The following is a 19,426-nucleotide window of genomic DNA, read 5'->3' on the forward strand; positions in this document are numbered from 1 at the left end:
ATCATTGAACCATTAGATTGTTGCTTAGTTTGTTAGCCATGCATTACCTGTTGGTCTAATTATTGCAGGATTCTTCCACAAAAATTGGGATTTGTTGTTTTCCTTTTCTTCAATGGATATATGACGTCCTCTATGGGAAAAGCCATTACTTTCTTTACATCTTCCTTCAAGTTATTACATTCACAATCGCTGGATTTAGCTTATATTGGCACCATAGTCCCCTCGTAATAGCAGAAACTTAAAAAGAAAAAAAAAGTTCTCCTATATTGACTCATGTACACGGAAATATATGTTTGAGTGTTTCTTGCAACCATTTCAGAGGATGCCATCTCAAAATCTCTGAATATATAGCAATACAGTGCTGAAAAGAACGAAGAAAAGGAAAGATATGTTCGTATTAGCACAGAACACTGAAGAAGCAAATAAAAAAGATGCATTAGTGAATAGATAGATTGTATTTTCCTCTATTGAAGCTCTTTAGTTTTTTTGTTCTTTCTTTCCTTGTAAGTATTATTGAGTATGTTTACGTGTGTGTTTTTGTGTTGGAAAAACAAAATAGGTGGAGTTCTGGAGCTGTGTTTTGCTGACCCTCTTTGGATGGCTACCTGGTATAGTCCATGTGGTTTGGGTCCACACCAAGTGATCTTCCCATGGTAAATTTTCTCTGGCTTATGGTTTTTGTTGATTTCTTACTTGCTATATGGTATTTGCAGATGATTAAGACAAATGTCATTAGAACAATGAAAATGTTAGGACTTGCCTAGAGAGTCGGGGAAACGTATGAATCTGCTTCGACCATCAGTTATTCTTTCAATAATAGATCTTCATCTAACTTTATTGTTCGAGCAAGATCTTACTAACATTAACTTCCAAGGTTTATAGAGATCCACTTCTTCTCCCCCAAGAAGAGAATTATTAGGGCAATTTCACAGTGATGAACCCTTGACTGTTCAGCTTCCTGGAACACAAATGCGGAGCTTTTGTTATGTTTCCGAAATGGTATATAACAGTCTATGAGCTATTGTATTTGATGTTCATTTTCTTTCTTTATCTTTTTCTCTTACCTTTCTTTCTAAATGATGAAAGTTGATGGTCTTATTCGTTTGATGGAGGGAGATAATACTGGACCAATCACCATCATGAATCTAGGTTAGCTTCCGTTTATTCAGTTCTTGGCTTGTCCAAATAAAACCCATTCATCCAATTTTCTTGCATCAACTAAAATAACTTATCCTCTTTGAAATCAGGTGAATTCACAATGCTTGAACTTGTCGAGAATGTGAAGGAGGTAATCCATTGAATTTGCACTCTACTTTGTATTCACATGACACATTTGCATTTCTTACACAAACTATTATCGGGGGCGCATCAATCTATCTCTTTTCTAACAAGTTCATCCAAATCCAGTATCTTCACTGAGATTGACACACACACACGTACACAAACACATATACTGCTAGAATCATCTATCTCGACCAGTTTAGGTTCAAAGTAGGGTGATCAATGTGTGGAAATGGATCTTAGAATTGGTTTTTGGTTCCACCACTGGCTCTCTAGATCGGTGTCGAGGAAGCATAAAAATATTAGAGGGAAAATAAAAAAAATTATAGTGTGTGTGTGTGTTAAAATCTTGAATCTGCCTCTAACTACAATAGTTGTTTTGCATCTTATCAATCTAGACGTGTAGATTATCAAGGTAGAAAATACACCAGACGATCCTCGTTAGAGAAAGCCATACATCACCAAGGCAAAAATATTACTCGGATGGGAACCAACGGTCAAATTATGTAATGGTATTCCCCTTTTAGAGGATGATTTTCGTGGAAGGATTGGAATCCCCAGAAAGAATCGAGCTGTTAAAAGAGATGTTTTTATGTTTACATTATATGATAAAAGGATTTTTACTTGGCCTGAATCTTGCTCCTCACTATTTTATTGCATGGCCATTATGACTTCGTGGCATATGTAAATTTTCTCAATCTCACCTCTTCCTCTGCTTCCTTTAATTGGTGATTCGAAAAATAGCTTCTGAAAATTTTGTACCTCCTTTTCTTGTAAGCGCTATTGAGTACATGTACATGTATGTTTTTGTGTTGGAAAAACAAAACAGGTGGAGTTCTGGATCTGTGTTTTACTGACCCTCTTTGGATGGCTACCTGGTATAGTCTATGCAGTTTGGGTCCTCACCAAGTGATCTTTTCAAAGTAAATTTTCTCAATTTCATCTCTTCCTCCACATACACTTGCTGATACCCAATTTTAACCTCCCGATATCACTTTTAGGCTGTTATTTATCAAAATTATTTAACCTTAATTATTAATATTTTTTACATATTATTTTCATTTTTAATACATTCTAACACGTCTCATCTGTAACTTAGAAAAATGCATAAATTATTTTATTATCTTTTTAGATATAATTTTTAAATCAAATACGATATTTTACGTAATTTTATTAATTAAATTATTTCTCACATAATTGTGCACTCACAGTGTTATAAATACATTATCTGATTTTTCATTATTTAATGTTATTTACTGATATTATTATTTTTATTTATTATTAATTATTAACATTGTTATCATATGTATTATTATTCCTACTAAATTTAAATAACAGCCTAAGTTAAGCTTGTTTAACTTAGTTTGTTTAATCTTGTAGCCCAAATCTTATCCAAATCGTTACAATTCTAACTTAATTCACTTGACCCATTACAATTTTTAGTCAAGATCATTTCAATTCTAGCCACATTTATATATGCATATCTCAATTTTGGCCTAATTCAATCAATTTATTACAATTGAGATAATTTTAATTTCCATCAAATCTCGATCTAATTAATCCCAACGGCTGAGATCACTCCAACTCACTCTTCTCTTTTAAATCATACCAAAAACCCTAAACTCCCCATTTCTCCAAAATGCTGCCTCCCTCAAGCTCCGTCTCTCTCCCCAACGCGCTCTCTCTCTCAGACCAAGGGCGGCGTCACCGCTACCATGACGTCGTCCCCCTCACCTCCAACCACCTCTCTGTCAGTGCGAAGGCAGCAACGACCAAATGACCCCATCGCTGCCATCGTCCCTCCTCCTCCGGCGATGAACCAGCCTCTCTTGCCACGTGAAACCATCGCCTAGACCCCCCTCCACCACAGCACCAGTGCGCCTCCTCCACACCATCATCCGCTTTGAATCCGACTCCAGAACCGTCAACCTTTCCTCTCCATCGTCACCGATCCATTCTTTGAAAATAACGGGTTCTCGAGAACCCGTCCACAGGTTTGATTATTTTTTTTTTTAATTTCTCCTACTCCTTTCCCCTTTTATTTTCCCTTAACAGAAATCAATGAAGGTCGACTAATAGTTTTCGTTTAAACTATCATCCGGTGCATACTTAGTTGTCCTTAAAAAGTTGCTACGATGTTTTGATAGCTGTGACAAATTTTTGGTTACACATTGGAATTTAATTTGATTATCCTTATGTGATAAATGGATGAATTTTTTTGTGGCCTGGCTTTCCTTTCTCTCGGTAGTTTGGGCATAACTCTAATTTTGTGATTGATTATCTAAATTGTGACAGGATTGACGTCTTATCTTTATGGTAAAGAGATGTTCGATCGCACATTAATTTGGGGGATTGATTTTGCGTATAGTTAGATGTCTGGTTTTAATTTGGTAAAGAATGTCTGATTGCGTAGATTTCCTATAATTTGATTATTTTCCACGGATTTAAATTAGTAAACATGTCTCTTGTGCATAGCATATGTATTATTCTTATTTTTTTTCACAATTATTTATAGTAAAATTAATGTTGATTGAATGAATCTCTCTTGACCGATAAGGCTGTTATATATGGTAAATGCATATTTATATGCCTTTTTATTTATGTTATACATCTTTTACTTATTTATATAAGGCAAATATTATTCCCAATTGATTTTAGTCTGGTCGATTAAGGTTGTTGAAGGATTCCCTTAACCTTTTCTTTCCTTTTATCATGTGATCGAATTTTGCATAATTAATTTTATTACCTTTTTTTAAGGAAAAGACATTCTTGATTGATCCATCAAAATATTTTCTTTCCTTTTACTTTCCAGGTTCCCTCCACTATATAAACAGACCCCTCTCTTCTCATTAAGGACGGCTCTCAAGTTTCACACTTGCAATTACAATTACTACTACACTCTTAAAAAAATCATTGGTTGTTCTCAAGTGCTTTTGGTTCTCTTTCAAGGCTGCTGAAAACATCTCCCATATTGTGTTATTATGTGTGCTTGGCTTTCATTACTTTTTTTATTCTCTCCTTACTGCTATTCACTGGTGAGTTCTCAAACGACGCAATTACTTTATTCTCGATGTGTGTTGACTGCATAATGTTGTGAAGGACTTTAGAAGCATGACTGTAGGAATATCTCAGCCTTTGTTCGTGTTCTGAAATGCCTTGCAAGTCTAAATACACTTACAAGTTTCTAAGAGTCGCCGGGACATTTAATTAACTATGTACTCTTGATAGTTTTTTATTGTTCTTCTTGATTTTCGTATTTTGGTTTGTAATATTATTGTAAAGACACTACTATTAATGATGTAATAATAATTGGGGGACTGCTTTGGGGGGCCGGGATTACATGCTCTATGCACGAAGTAGTAGGCACAATTTAGGTCTTTACGTGTCTTATATGCTATATGAAACACTTAGGCAAAAACGTGATTTAATTTACTTACTTGGCCTCTTAGAAATCCTGCTTTAGGAATTTTAATTAATTTTGACATATTGAATTAAGTTTTGGCAACATGAAAATCGGTAAATACTATTTACTACGTATTTTTAGAATCAAAGTCATTTTTCATCATATTTTAGACATATTCTCACATATTAACATGTTAAAGAATACGTTAATACATCCTAGCATATTTGACATAAAACATATTACTATATTATTTGACATCAAGCACAATAGTACATTATTCGACATTGAGCATAACAGCATATTAATATATTTGGTAACTTATTAAATACTAGGCATGTTTATAAGTTTAATTAATTTTACAACATGTCTAATTCATATTTCAGCATGTCTAATTAATCTTTTAGCATGTCTAATTAATTCTTTCACGGGTTTAATACAATTTTCAGCATGTTTAATACAATTTTCAGCATGTTTTATCACAATTTTCAGCATGTTTAACAATATGTTCAGCATGTTTAATTAATTTTACAGCTTGTTTAATTAATTCTTACACATGATTAGTCAATGTTCAGCATGTTTGATTAATTTTACAGCATATCTAATTAATTCTTTCCCATGATTAATCAATGTTCACCATGTCTAATTAACTTTCAAGCATGTCTAATAAATTTTTTCAGCATGATTAATCAATTTTTAGCATGTTTAATTAAATGGTTAGAATGTTTGATTAATTTTTGGGCATGTTCAACATAACCTTCAGCATGTTCGATAACGTTTAAATATAATATCAAAATGTTAGTTTTTAGCCATCTTTAGTATGTTGGTAAATATTTAGCATGTCACAATGAAATTCCTGCAATAATACAATTTCTGTCACATATTAAAAGACATATTTTGAGCACCTTTTGATATGCCTAAACACTAAAATAAGTATATTATGGAATTCTTAATATGTTAACATCTTTAAATATTCTTGTTGATTTCTTATGTTCTCATTTATATTTACAACACTTAATTAACAAGCACATTTTTGTTTGACATATTTACCACACTTTTAACACCTTTTATGAACACACATAAGGTTGTTGCATACACGAATCACAGTCTTTTATCACGAATCGTTGATCATTTAGCATTATGACTATAGGTTAATGATAATAAAATTTGCTTGTCTTTGCGTGTCATCACACTAATTAACATTAACTGATCAAGAGGCTAACTTGGGATTATTACGTGCTACCTGTGTCCAATATGTTCGCGCTTCGAGTCCTAGGCAACATAGTTTTCTTTTAGTCTAGAACACAAATCCAATATAGCAAAGTGCAATGCCTCTTGTACAATAGTCGGGATGTTAAATATTACTTAAAACGTTAGTTTTGTCCTTGTCATACAACGCCCTTAGATTTGACATCCAGCCTAGGTAGGGTGGGACGGGTTGTCCTTTTCAGAAATGATGATCCCAACAAATATTAACGGTGAGACTAATGACATTATTACTTATCTAAGAGTTCAGTCTTTGGGTCGGATGATGACTAATAAGTTGGGTTTCTGATCCGAAAAAAATCAAAACATCTCTTTGTTTGACTCGGATGATTTCTTTTAGTCTTTTTATGTATTTTACATGTTTATTTGGGGTACCTAGTTTATTATAAAGCAGTCCCCTTTTTATTATATGTCATTTGTTTCTCCTCTCTTATCTTATTTCTATATTTTTTATTTATTTTATCACCTAGATAATCGATAATTAGCATTAACAAATGACATGTGTTTGCTTATTAATTATCTTATTCCTTAGCTGAACATTAAATTAATAATAAAATATGAATTTATTTGATCACGTAGAATCTCCATGTAAAGTATGAATTCGGCCGGGAACCACCTTTGTGGACCTCGAAAGGTGCCTAACACCTTCCTTTTAAGGTAATTTGAATCATTATCAGAACTCTGGTGAACTAAGACTAAATAACAAAATAGGTTCGTAGTATCCTAGACCGGTGCCCCAACACACCTTAATACGTTTGGTGGTGACTCTCACACCCTTCCTTTCAGACGCAATCCCAAGAGAGTTCATCGAGTCGAATCCCACCTTCTACGAGGAAAATGGGGCGCGACAGAATGGCTACTCTGCTAGGGAACTTGTAAGGTTCTAACCATTATGAATTTATGCTTTATGTGGGATTCTCTCTATATGCTTTCGTTTGTTATTTTTTGACATGATTTATTTTCATAGGTTCTCTTTTTCTATTTTTTGTGTTATTCATGTGTCCCATGTCTACATGTTCTTTTATTGGTAATTAATTTACACATGTTATTCCATTGTCCTTCCCCTTCTTTTGTGTATTATTCATGTTTCTCCATGCCTGCTTTTTAACTGGTTAATTTACGCATGTTAATCCCTTTTCCTTCCCCCTTTTATGTGATATTCGCATTCTCTCCATGCTTGATTATTCTTGGTTATATACTTTAATGTTTATTTTTCATATTGCTACAGTATGCCCTTGTTTGTTGCTATGTGCTATGTGTTACTGCTTTATATATATGGCATTCCGCTCATACTCTTTTCCAATTGGAAACCTCTTTTATTTTCTCTTAGAAACGGTTACGTGAATACACGGACGTTCATTCCTAAAAGACCCTTTGGGAAATATCTTGTGGATCAGTCGACCAGCGGTGCGTTGACAGCCACAAGCATTTCCCACTCCCAAGTTGTCCACTTAGGGGGACCATGTCAAAATCACTCTTATTCCTAGAGCTAAACCGTTTATCCCTTTATTAAGGAATGAACATCCCAAAATCCTAGGATGTCATGCTACAAAACTTGGCCCTAAGTTCTAAGGGATCCCATGATCCCGAAATGACCGCCTCACTATTATGTGCATTTTGAGAGACAATTATGCCAAAATAATCCCAGTTACTCTTTGGGGGTAGGGTAGACTAACACTTTGTTTTGCAGATTTGATGGTCATCCCAACTTCATACCCCAGATTTAGCATGGTTTGGTGCATGCCTCCGCACATGGAACATTGATGGTCAGACTTGGGGTACTTTGCATGAAGCAAGGTCGAACAAGCACTAGGAAGTTTGCCCTCCCTCATAAACATCAATCCTTGTAGAGAACTCATTTAAGCGGCCACTGCATCCTGGGATGAAACGAGATCGGTATTCAGGTTTGGTAATGTGGAGATGAACCATTTTTGGAAGAAATTAGGGGATACGTGGAAAATAAGATGTTTCCAAGAGCGATGAGATGGCAACAAGCTGAGGTCATCATCCCCAAAAGTGTCACTCTAGAGGAAGCGAACAACAAACTGGGTCTCCATGGCAGCCGACTAGTAGCCTATGTGATGAGGTCAAAAATTCCCGCTAGATATTTAGCCAACAGATTTGCCTACCAGCAAGGGAAAGAGATATATGTAGTAGAGAGATCTGACCCTGCTTCTTGGGAAGATAAATGAATTATTGGATTCATCGCTTACTTCCTAGGAACGGTGGTCTTTCCAATCAGAGCGAAAGAAGTTATGCACACTACCGTAGCTGACGCATTATGCAATGGGATTAATAGGAGGCCTTACATAGTCGTAGCCATGATAGTGGTAGACACCTACAAGTCTCTTGGAAGATGCAAAAATGGGGCCAAACATTTTGAGGGATGCAACTTGTTGCTGCAGTTATGGTTGATCGAACATCTCCAGAAAATTCATGGTCTACAAAGCATGCTAAGGTCGTTTGGAATCAACAACATCTCTTCCCATGATACCTGAGTCATGTTGGGAGTCACAAAGATTAAGCGGCCGACCGAGACAGAAAAATGGGGGCAAATATTGTGCACTCTGACGGAAGACTCCGTGTAATGGATGTTTGAATGGTTTCCTAGAATGGACTTTGTGATGTACCAACAACACTACATTTACTTGGTTTTGATCGGACTTTACGGGCTACAACCATATGCACGTGCTAGAGTAATGAGGCAAGCAGGAAGAAAACAAATAATCCTAAAGGTTGCCGACATGGACGCACACCGAATAGACTATGAAAATGATAAAATCCCAAATGCCATCTAACTGGCCAAAGCTTGGAGAGGAAAGACTCATCTTGACAAGGGGAGTATTGCGGCAGATAGATACAACCCAAGCTATACAGTAAGATATATTAAGTGGTTGTATGCCGATTGGAAAAATAAGGTAACCCCGGGCATTAAAAGAGGTAGACATGTTAATGACAAGGAGGTTGAAGCACAAGTCCTCTATCGTAAATTCAAGAAGAGAGCTTTAGCATCTGAGGCATGCTATCACCACATTATTGCCGAAAATGCCAAAGAAATGGCCAGCATGGGGAAACAACTGGAGTTGTGGACGCATCGTACTTTGACAATAGAAAGAAAGGTGATATAACTACGAGATGAATTCTACAAATAAGGACAAGAATGCACTAATATGGAAGGCATGGTAGGAAAATTAGCATCATCCTATCTCTTGGCAAGATGCCACCGCTTCGACAAGGTCCTAGAAGACGACAATGAAGAGCAAGAAGAGGACGTATTCAAAATTTAGTATTTAGGCATTTTTGTATTTACTTTATTTTATTCTCTGGAATATTAAAACAATTCAAATGGAATAAAGTTTGTTTTGGGGTTTTATCTTGAGCAAATGGCATTATTTTATAACATAATTATCTCTCAAACAATGATAGGCCTACCTCTGGCTCAAAGAGGCTTTCTTCGTAGGACACGTCAAACAATGTGCTATGTGTTAATCCTGTTCATTCTCTTATCACTAACACACTAACTTTTTCACCTTTTTGTTTATTTTGTTTTCCCCCTACCCATAGGTTGAGTTGTGCATTCTGGCCTATCATACTAGATCAAAAAGGCTCCTCCTTCTCCTCCTCCTTTACCTACAAGCTCCAAAGAAAAAAAAGTAATGGGTGATTGTCACATCATTGGGGAAAAAGAAGGTACTAGTTTAGAAGGGGATAGAATTATTGGTCAGAACCAGGTGATAATGAAAATGGAACAGAGGATCCCGGAACTGCAAGCAGAATTGGCGCAAGTGTGCAATTTGGCTACACTCTCCCTCAACCTAAATACTCTAGAATTGCAAGCCGATAGCTTTGCCATCCCGAAATCCCAAGATTCCTCAGACCATCCAATACCCCATCTTGAACTACAAAACCCTACCAACATCCAAAATATCCAAAATACCACAGCTCTACTTTATATGCCCACCCAAGAACCAAGGAACTCCGCTTATCCATCTCCTTAAAAGCCTCCGCATCCAAACATATACCATTACCACGCTTCCGGAATCAACAATCTGAACCCCATCTATGTTAAAACACTTCCACTTGACCATCCTCAACCCACTTTCGAGAACCCTAAAAATAACTATACCATCCAAGCTATAGTCGAAAGGTTGAGACATTTGGAGGGAAACAAAGCCATGAAGGGTCTCAATTACGAAGACTTGTGCATCCACCCCAATGTCAAACTACCGGGGAGGTACAAACCTCCCAAGTTCGAGTTATACGATGGGACTGGAGATCCTAAAGCTCATCTACATGTGTACTGTAACAAGATTTCGGGTGTAGGGAAGAACGAGAAAATTTGGATGAAGATATTCATGAGAAGCCTCACAGGGGAGGCTCTTACATGGTATCTTGAGCAGGATATGAAAAAATGGGTAGACTAGCTTGACTTGGCATCTAGCTTCGTTGATCAATTCTAGTACAATATCGACAATTCTCCGAGTTGGACTTACATGTAGGCCATGAGGATAAAGCCTAATGAATCCTTCCGCAAATACTCCATGAGATGGAGGGCCGAGGCTGCAAGAGCTTGGCCTTCAGTTGAAGAGCAAAAGATGAAAGAATATTTTGTCAAGGCACAAGAGCCACAGTACCTTGACAAGCTGTAACATTCACAGACAAGAGCTTCTCCAAAATCATCAAAATCGGAGAAATATTTGAAGAGTGTCTTAAAAATGGTAGCATTATCCTCTTGAACACACAACCTACAGGAATAGAAGAAAATAAGATGAAAAAAGAGATAGGGTCGGTGATGGTGGCCCAACCTTCCAAGAACGCCTCGAGCCATACAACCCCAGCTCCGTCTCCCTTATCCTACCTATAAATGCCCTATACTACTCCCCACCCACCACAAACTCCAATTCAATATCAAACCCCACTATACCAAATGCCTCAACCTTACCAAATACCTCAGCAATTATCAAACCCCTCCTACCCCATATATAATGCCCAACCTATACAAGTCCAAACCTCCCAACCCACTCATGTCCCTACTGCTAGGCCTGGAGCCACTAAGCCCAAGAGAAATATTAAGAGAAGATGGTACACTGCTTCAGCTGAGCCAATGGCTCAACTCTATGAAAGGCTCAAGAAGGTGGGTTATATCACAACCATTACAGTCGTACAAGTTGACATAAAATCCCCACAGTACCGACATGATCAGACATGCGCCTACAACTTTGGAATGAGGGGACATCCTATAGAGGCGTGCTACACCTTGAAGAACAAATTCTAACAACTGATTGATACCAAGGCGATCCAATTAAAGGACCCAGAACCCAATGTTACCAATAATCTTCTCCTTGCTTATGAGGTGAATATGCTCGAGGTCGATGATGATGTAGACTTAGAGAACTCTATTTGGGTTATTGAGTAAGGGAACAGAACCCCTATCACGGTATGGAGACAAGTTCCCTTTGAGGTTGAGGTTGCTACACCCAAAGCTCCTTTCACTGTAGTAAGAGATACTCCAGTTGTAACCAATCCTCATGCAGTACCATGGGATTATGACATCAATGTTCCAAGGAAGGCAAAGGTAGCCGAAATAGACGTTGCGCAAGGTGTCACCAGATCAGGCAGAATATACACTCCTGAAAATTGGCTTCAAGGAAGCTCTAGAAAAGGAAAGCAACCTGCTATTGTGGTTAAAGATGGCATCTGGAAAAGGGTACATGTAAAGGAGTATTCCATGGCCGAACAGCTAGTAAGACTCCGGCCCAGATTTCAATATTGGCATTGCTCCAAACTTTGGAAAACCACCAAAAGGCCTTGATGAGGGTCTTAGGTGAAGCTTATGTGCCGGTTACCACTATAGAAGGAGATATGGCCCATATGGTAGGGCAAGTATTTGAGGCTTACAAGATTTTGTTTCATGTGACAAATTGCCGCCTGAAGAAAGAGCGCACAATCGGGCTCTACATGTCACACTACAGTACGAGAGAAAGATGACATCCCGTGTTCTGATTAATCCAATCTGGGATTGAATAGCTGCCCTTTGAACACCTTGACTAGATTGAAGATTGATATGTCCAAGGTGCAAATGTGGAAAATAAACGTGAAGAGGTTTGATGGCTCTTAAAGGGCACAATTGGAGAAATTACATTGGACGTGATGATGGGTCCAGTCCCTTTCTCCATACCCTTCCAGGTGATGGACATTCCTGCATCTTATAACTTGCTACTCGGACATCCTTGGCTTTATGCAGCTGGTGTCATATCCTCCACGCTTCATCAGTGCCTCAAGTTTGAATACGATCATCAAGAGGTTGTGATACACGGGGAGAAGGGCCTCAAGTTTGAATACGATCATCAAGAGGTTGTGATACACGGGGAGAAGGGACATCCAATATACATCGTCAAAGGAAAAAAATACCTTGATGGAGAAATGATCCATACTCTTAAATTGGTAAGAAGCATTGAAGGGGGGCAGCACAACGACGCTTTATTTATCACCGTACAATATGAAGAAAAGAAAATTTCATGAGTACTGATTGATCCTGTACCTGGGGTAAATATTTGCCCCTGGCTACCTTGACGCATTTTGAAAATGATTAGACTAGGATTCATCCCCGAGTAAGGGTCATAAGGGCATATGATGGCTCACAGCAAAAACACTATCGGGGAGATCATGCTAAACGTCTATTAGGCCCTGCCTCATTCCCTATACTCTTTCGGGTATTGGATATTCCCGCCTCATATAATCTGCAGCTTGGTCGACCTTAGATCCATATGGCTAGTGCAGTCCCGTCCCCCCTACACTGATGCATTCAATTCGAGTACTTTCAACAAGAAGTACTAATCTGGGGTGAAAGAGGGCAAGGAGGGCTCAATACTTTACAATAGATTGGGAACATTGAAGAAGACACCATAAGTTGCATGTAACTTGAGAAACCCTTGAACGCTTGGAGTTACATGCGTTGGTTTTGGTATGAAGAGGACAAAGTTCTTGGCGCCAGATTGCAAGGGATAATTGATCCTTTAGTAGTTATCAAAAGGGAACATGATTGCGAGCTAGGCTATAAAGGAAAAAACACACCCGACCTTGTATTGTCACTATACCAAATCTTTATTTCTGTAGTATTTCGTGAAAATGACGATGTCATTAAAATAACAGAGATGCTTAAAAGGCTCACCCTAATCGAGGACATCACCTTCTTTTATGAAGACCTAGATGATATTGAAACTAAAGAGGCAGACATGATCGATGATGATATCGTGGGGGTAGATATGACTTGGATGAACATAGGGGGAAAGATGATGAAAGGGTATGAACCTGGTAATGGTTTGAGAGCAAAATTGCAAGGAATCATCGAACCTATACAGCCAAAGTTTAAGAAGGACACATTTGGCCTGGGGTACAAATACACTACGGAAGAGTACCTCGACTGGGAGTCACCTTTAGGCCGCTACTGCCCTCTACCAAATCTACTGCCTACACAACATAAAACCTTTCGTTCAGCTGGTTTTCCAGACAATTTGGAAGAAGACATCTTGAAGAGCTTAAGTTTTTTTTTCTGACGGAGGAAGACGGTTGCCATGTCATTATTAGTGAAGAGGGAGGAGCCCCTAGCCCAATCAACGAACAAAAGGTCGTTGCCAGTAGTTGGACTATCACTCCTTCCAGGCTACGCCGTGCACTTGGGTAGACATGATAAAGATTAATGTTTTAGCATTCATTTTTTTTTAATAAACTCAATTAGTCAAGACGTTTTGAAGTTTTTAGTTCCTTATTTTCATTTCAACACTATGTTTCATGACATTCACTTTATCAATAAAATTTTACTTTTTGATTATTAATGTTCTTTATTTATCTTTTCTTTCAGCAAACTCACATTTAAAATTGTTGAATCTGAGATTGTGACGTCTAATGAGACAATACAACATAATATAAGTGAAGTTGCTGATACAGAGGACTTGGAGATTCCCCAGGAATTTGTGAATGTAAAAGAAACCCACATCAGCGTTCACTTATCAAAAGAAGAGAAGGAAGAATACATCCAGTTCCTAAAAAATCATCCAGATGTGTTTACTTGGTCTTATGCCGACATGACAGGACTAAGCACTTCAATAGTGGCTCATAGACTACCTACAGAACCCTCTTATTCGCCGATCAAATAGAAACTCAGAAAATACAAGCCTGATTTGAGTTTGAAAATCAAAGAGGAGATCTCAAAATAGATCACAATCGGTATTCTTTGAGTGACGAAGTATCCAACCTGGTTGGCCAATGTCGTACCTATCCCCAAGAAAGATGGGAAAGTTAGGATTTATGTAGACTACAAGGATCTCAACAAAGCTAGTCCCAAAGATGACTTCCCACTCCCGAATATTCATATCTTGATTGAAAATTGTGCCAAGCATAAAACACAGTCATTCGTGGACTGCTTCATCGGTTATCACCAGATCAAGATGCACGAAGACGATGCAAAAAAGAATGTCTTTATTACTTCATGGGGAGTGTAATGCTACAAATTCATGTCGTTTGGTCGAAAAAACACTTGAGCTACCTACATGAGGGCCATGACCACTTTATTTCATGACACGATCCACAAGGAGATTGAAGTTTATATGGATAACGTCATCATCAAATCAAGAAAAGGTACATGTCATTTGGCAGATTTAGAAAAATTCTTTGACAGGTTTAGGAAGTACAATTTGAAGTTAAACCCGCGAAGTGCATCTTTGGAGTCCCCGTAGGAAATTATTGGGCTTCATCGTCAGTCGTAGGGGCATAGAACTAGACCCTGCCAAGATCAAGGCCATCCAAGATCTTCCTCCTCCTAAAAACAAGAAGGATGTCATGAGCTTCTTGGGTCACCTCAACTATATTAGCCGGTTCATAGCCCAATTTACGGTCATTTGTAAACCAATTTTCAAGCTGCTAAAGAAGGATGCTGCTGTAGAATGGACAATAGAGTGCCAACAAGCATTCAAAAAGATCAAGGATTATCTGTCAAATCCTCCCATTTTGGTTCCTCCTTAACCTGGTAGGCCGCTGCTATTGTACCTATTTGTGACCGACAATGCCTTCGGATGCATTTTGGGATAGCATGACGAGATAGGCAAGAAAGAACAGGCCATCTACTACATGAGCAAGAAGTTCACTTCCTATGTGGCACGATATTCTCTTTTGGAGTGCACCTGTTGTGCTCTAACTTGGGTGGCTCAAAAGTTAAGGCACTATCTCTTAGCGCATACTACTTACCTAATCTCTAGAATGGAACCACTGAAATACATCTTCCAGAAGTCGATGCCTACTGGAAAGTTGGCCAAATGACAGATACTGTTGAGTGAATTTGACATAGTCTATGTCACCCAAAAGGAGGTAAAAGCACAAGCACTAGCAGATCATCTGGCCGAGAATCCCGTAGACGACGAGTACCAACCATTGAAAACTTACTTTCTTGATGAGGAGGTGGCATTCGTAGGAGAGGACATCTCTGATGAATACGACGGTTGAAGACTATTATTTGATGGAGCTACAAATTTTAAAGGAGTTAGAATTGGCGTTGTTGTGATCTTCGAAACTAGTCAACACTATTCTGTGTTGACCAAGCTCAGATTTCTTTGCACTAACAACATGGCCGAATATGAAGCCTACATCTTAGGACTTCGATTGGCTATTGACTTGAACTTCCAAGAGATATTGGTGATTGGAGATTCAGAATTATTGATCCATCAGGTACGAGGTGAGTGGGCTAATAAAAACACAAAACTCCTACCCTATCTAGAGTGTGTACAAGAGATGTACAAGAAGTTCCACAAGATAGAGTTCAAACATATCTCGAGGATCCAGAAAAAGTTTACAAATATTTTGGCCACTTTGTCTTCCATGATCCAATGTCTAGACAAGAATTACATTGATCCTATTCCCATTCATGTACATGAACGGCCCACGTATTGCTTCCATGTTGAAGAGGAATCAAACAAAAAACTATGGTATACAGACATACAAAGGTATTTGAAAAATGGAGACTATCCTAAGAATACGACAAGTGTTCACAAACGTACCACTCGGAGGCTAGCCAACCAATTCTTCCTAAATAGAGAAATCCTATACAGGAGGACTCCTGATTTAGGATTACTAAGATGTGTCGAGGCCGAAAAGGCATCTAGGCTGATTGAAAAGTACATGCTGGAACATATGGTCCACATATGAATGGCTTCACGTTGGCTAAGAAGATATTAAGATCAAGCTACTTCTGGCTGACCATAGAAATCGATTGTATCCGCTATGTGCAGAAATGCCGCCAGTGTCAAACTCATGATGATATAATTCGAGTTCCTCCCAACAAACTCCAGGTCACCAACTCTCCTTGCCTCTTCGTAGCTTGGGGCGTGGATATCATTGGTCCCATTGAGCCGACAACGTCCAATGGTCACAGATTCATCCTTATTGCAATTGACTACTTCACCAAGTGGGTAGAAGCCACCTCTCACAAATCAGTCACAAAGAAGGTCATAGACGACTTCGTTCTAAAAAACATCATTTGCCAATTTGGAATTCCCGAATCCATCATCACTGCCAACAGTTACAATATCAACAGCGACCTGATGAAAGCCACATGTGAGAAATTCAAGATCAAGCATCAAAATTCCACAGCTTACAGGCCACAAATGAACGAAGCAGCTGAGGCAGCAAATAAGAACATCAAAAGAATCCTGTGTAAGATGATTGACAACAGTCGACATTGGTATGAAAAGCTACCCTACGCATTGCTAGGGTACCGTACCACCATCAAAATGTCCACAGGTGACATGCCTTACTTTCTGGTTTATGGAAATAAAGCAGTGATACCAGCTGAGGTCATAATACCATCTCTAAGAATCATCCAGGAAGCAGAATTGAGTGACACTGAATGGATACAAAATAGATTCGAGCAACTGGCTCTCATTGATGAAAGATGAATAAATGCAGTTTGCCATGGTCAACTCTATTAGAACAGAATGACCAAAACTTTCAACAAAAAGGTCAGGCCAAGACACTTCGCGCCAGGACAACTAGTTTTGAAGCAAATTTTTCCACATCAAGATGAGACAAAAGGCAAATTCTTGCCTAATTGGTAAGGCCTTTAAGTGGTTTATCGAATCCTGACAGGAGGCGCACTTATACTTGCAGAAATGGATGGCATGGTTTGGTCTAAGCCTATCAATTCAGACGATGTTAAGAGATATTATGTTTAATTTTATCTTTATTCCCCTTGAATTGTATTTGGAACTACGTAGGACCTGATTCCCGTTTAAGACTGATACGTAGGCGCTCCTGTGGAGTTCGGTCACTTCATAATAAAATATTTTATTCCCCTCTCTTAGAATATGATAACTGGGGCAGAATTTTTAAGAGGGCCTCAAAAATTCCACGTGGACATGATGTCGGCATAAATTGCAAACTGGGGCAAAATTTTTGAGACGACCTCAAAAATTTTATGAGCAAGACGCTGGAATTCTCGTAACAAGAATAGTTCTATATTGGGGCAGAAATTTTTTAACGTACCTCAAAATTTTTGGGCAAGAGAACAAGGATCTGCAAGATGTTGTACCGTCTCAAAACATGTCACAATCAACGATTCAACAAAATTTTTATGTTTATTCTAACAAATTTTACTTACTACTCTTAAAAGACAAATTTTCTTTTCAAAACATGATTTTCTTTTCAAAGATGATTTTCCTTTTACTGTCCATCTACCCAAATGAAGGCAGAGAAAAAGTTCATCAACAAGGTGACGACATCATGAGGAGAATACTTCAGTCAAGGAAAAAGCACAAATCAACCTCCCTTTTTTACAAACTCACATTTTTTCTTTGATACAGGATTAACAAGTACAGATAACAACAATCATTCCACCACGAAGGAGCAATAGACAATCAAACATCATGGCAAGGAACTTCACGATCAATTCAACTGTGAGACAGCTACACTTTCTTATCTTTTATTATCTTTACTGTTACATTTGTTTGCTACAATCCCCTACGTACACACATATATTCTTACTAATTATTTCTACTGAGTCAAGCTACAAGTGGCAGGTACGGGCCATGATTCGACAATGGAGAAGCTTAAATGTCGATCCGATAATGGAGAAGCTTCAATACCGATCCGACGATGGAAAAGCTCCAAGGCCGATCCAACGATGGAGAAGCTCCAATGCTGCTCCGATGATGGAGAGGCCAAAATGCTGAACCGACAATGGAGAAGCTCAAATGCCGACCCAATAATGGAGAAGCTTCAATGCCAATCCGATGATGGAAAATCTCCAAGGCCGATCTGATGATGGAGAAGCTCCAATGCTGCTCCGATGATGGGGAGGCCAAAATGCTGAACCGACGATGAAAAAGCCCAAATGTTAATCCGACAATAGAGAGGCTCCAATGCTGATCCGAAGATAGGGAAGCCCAAGTGCTGAACCGACGATAAAGAAGCTAAAATGTTGATCCGACGATAGAAGCCAAGACGCTGATTATAAAATAGATACACTTTCTTTATCTTCACAATTATGTTACGTTTATTAAATGTTCATTTTTTACATTTCTTACCCTGTTATTTAGTGATATAAAGACGCAGGTAACAGAGAAGGAATAACAAATAGAAACAATTTTTGTTTCTATTTTTGAAACATTACTCCATCTATTCATCCACCACTTGAACTCATCCTGAAACTCAACGACCTCAAACATCTTCGAAATTCTCCATACGTCATTGTTTCATTCTATCTCAAATCCTATTTGACCCACGATACCATTTTTTGATGCCCCAACCTTTGTCATAATTTTCTTTAGGAATATTGTTCATTCCTAAATCTAGAACTATAAATGGCTAGATTCTCGTAAAAACAGAGATATGGAGGTGACTTAAATCCAAATTCTCGGCCACACTATTTTTAACACTTTTCATGCTTTTTTTTCTAGCGAACTATCATCTTGGTCGGACAAATTGGCTGCTACGTCAACTTTCGTTGCTTGAAAATTCTTTCATCATTCTCAAACAACCAAGGGGCAGTTGTTGACACCCAATTTTGACCTCCCGATATCACTTTTAGGCTGTTATTTATCAAAATTATTTAACCTTAATTATTAACTTTTTTTACATATTATTTCCATTTTTAATACATACTAACGTGTCTCATCTGTAACTTAGAAAAATGCATAAATTATTTTATTATCTTTTTGTATATAATTTTTAAATCAAATACGATATTTTACGTAATTTCATTAATTAAATTATTTTTCACGTAATTGTGCACTCATAGTGTTACAAATACATTGTCTGATTTTCCATTATTTAATGTTATTTATTGATATTATTATTTTTATTTATTATTATTTATTAACATTGTTATCGTATGTATTATTATTCCTACTAAATTTAAATAACAGCCTAAGTTAAGCTTGTTTGGCTTAGTTTGTTTAATCTTGTAGCCCAAATCTTATCCAAATCGTTACA

At 37.9% G+C, this 19,426-nt stretch overlaps 1 long non-coding RNA gene and 1 pseudogene across 4 annotated transcripts; both read left to right on the forward strand.

Moving 5' to 3' along the window:
* The first annotated feature begins 617 nt into the window (after nucleotides 1–617).
* Nucleotides 618–1,969, forward strand: LOC124896167 (annotated as a pseudogene).
* Nucleotides 1,970–2,839: 870 nt separating this feature from the next.
* LOC107858545 lies at nucleotides 2,840–18,511 on the forward strand. 4 transcript variants are annotated; one of them, XR_001671078.2, is made up of 3 exons: nucleotides 2,854–3,275; nucleotides 4,094–12,250; nucleotides 12,302–18,511. It is a non-coding gene; the product is annotated as an uncharacterized LOC107858545 (long non-coding RNA). The 4 variants fall into 4 exon arrangements; XR_007051926.1 differs by having other exon boundaries at nucleotides 2,857–12,250; nucleotides 12,302–17,889; nucleotides 18,007–18,511; XR_007051925.1 differs by having other exon boundaries at nucleotides 2,857–12,250; nucleotides 12,302–17,889; nucleotides 18,013–18,511.
* Nucleotides 18,512–19,426: the final 915 nt, after the last annotated feature.

This window comes from Capsicum annuum, chromosome 2 (genome assembly GCF_002878395.1).
Source record: "Capsicum annuum cultivar UCD-10X-F1 chromosome 2, UCD10Xv1.1, whole genome shotgun sequence".
NCBI classification, from domain to species: Eukaryota; Viridiplantae; Streptophyta; class Magnoliopsida; order Solanales; family Solanaceae; genus Capsicum; species Capsicum annuum.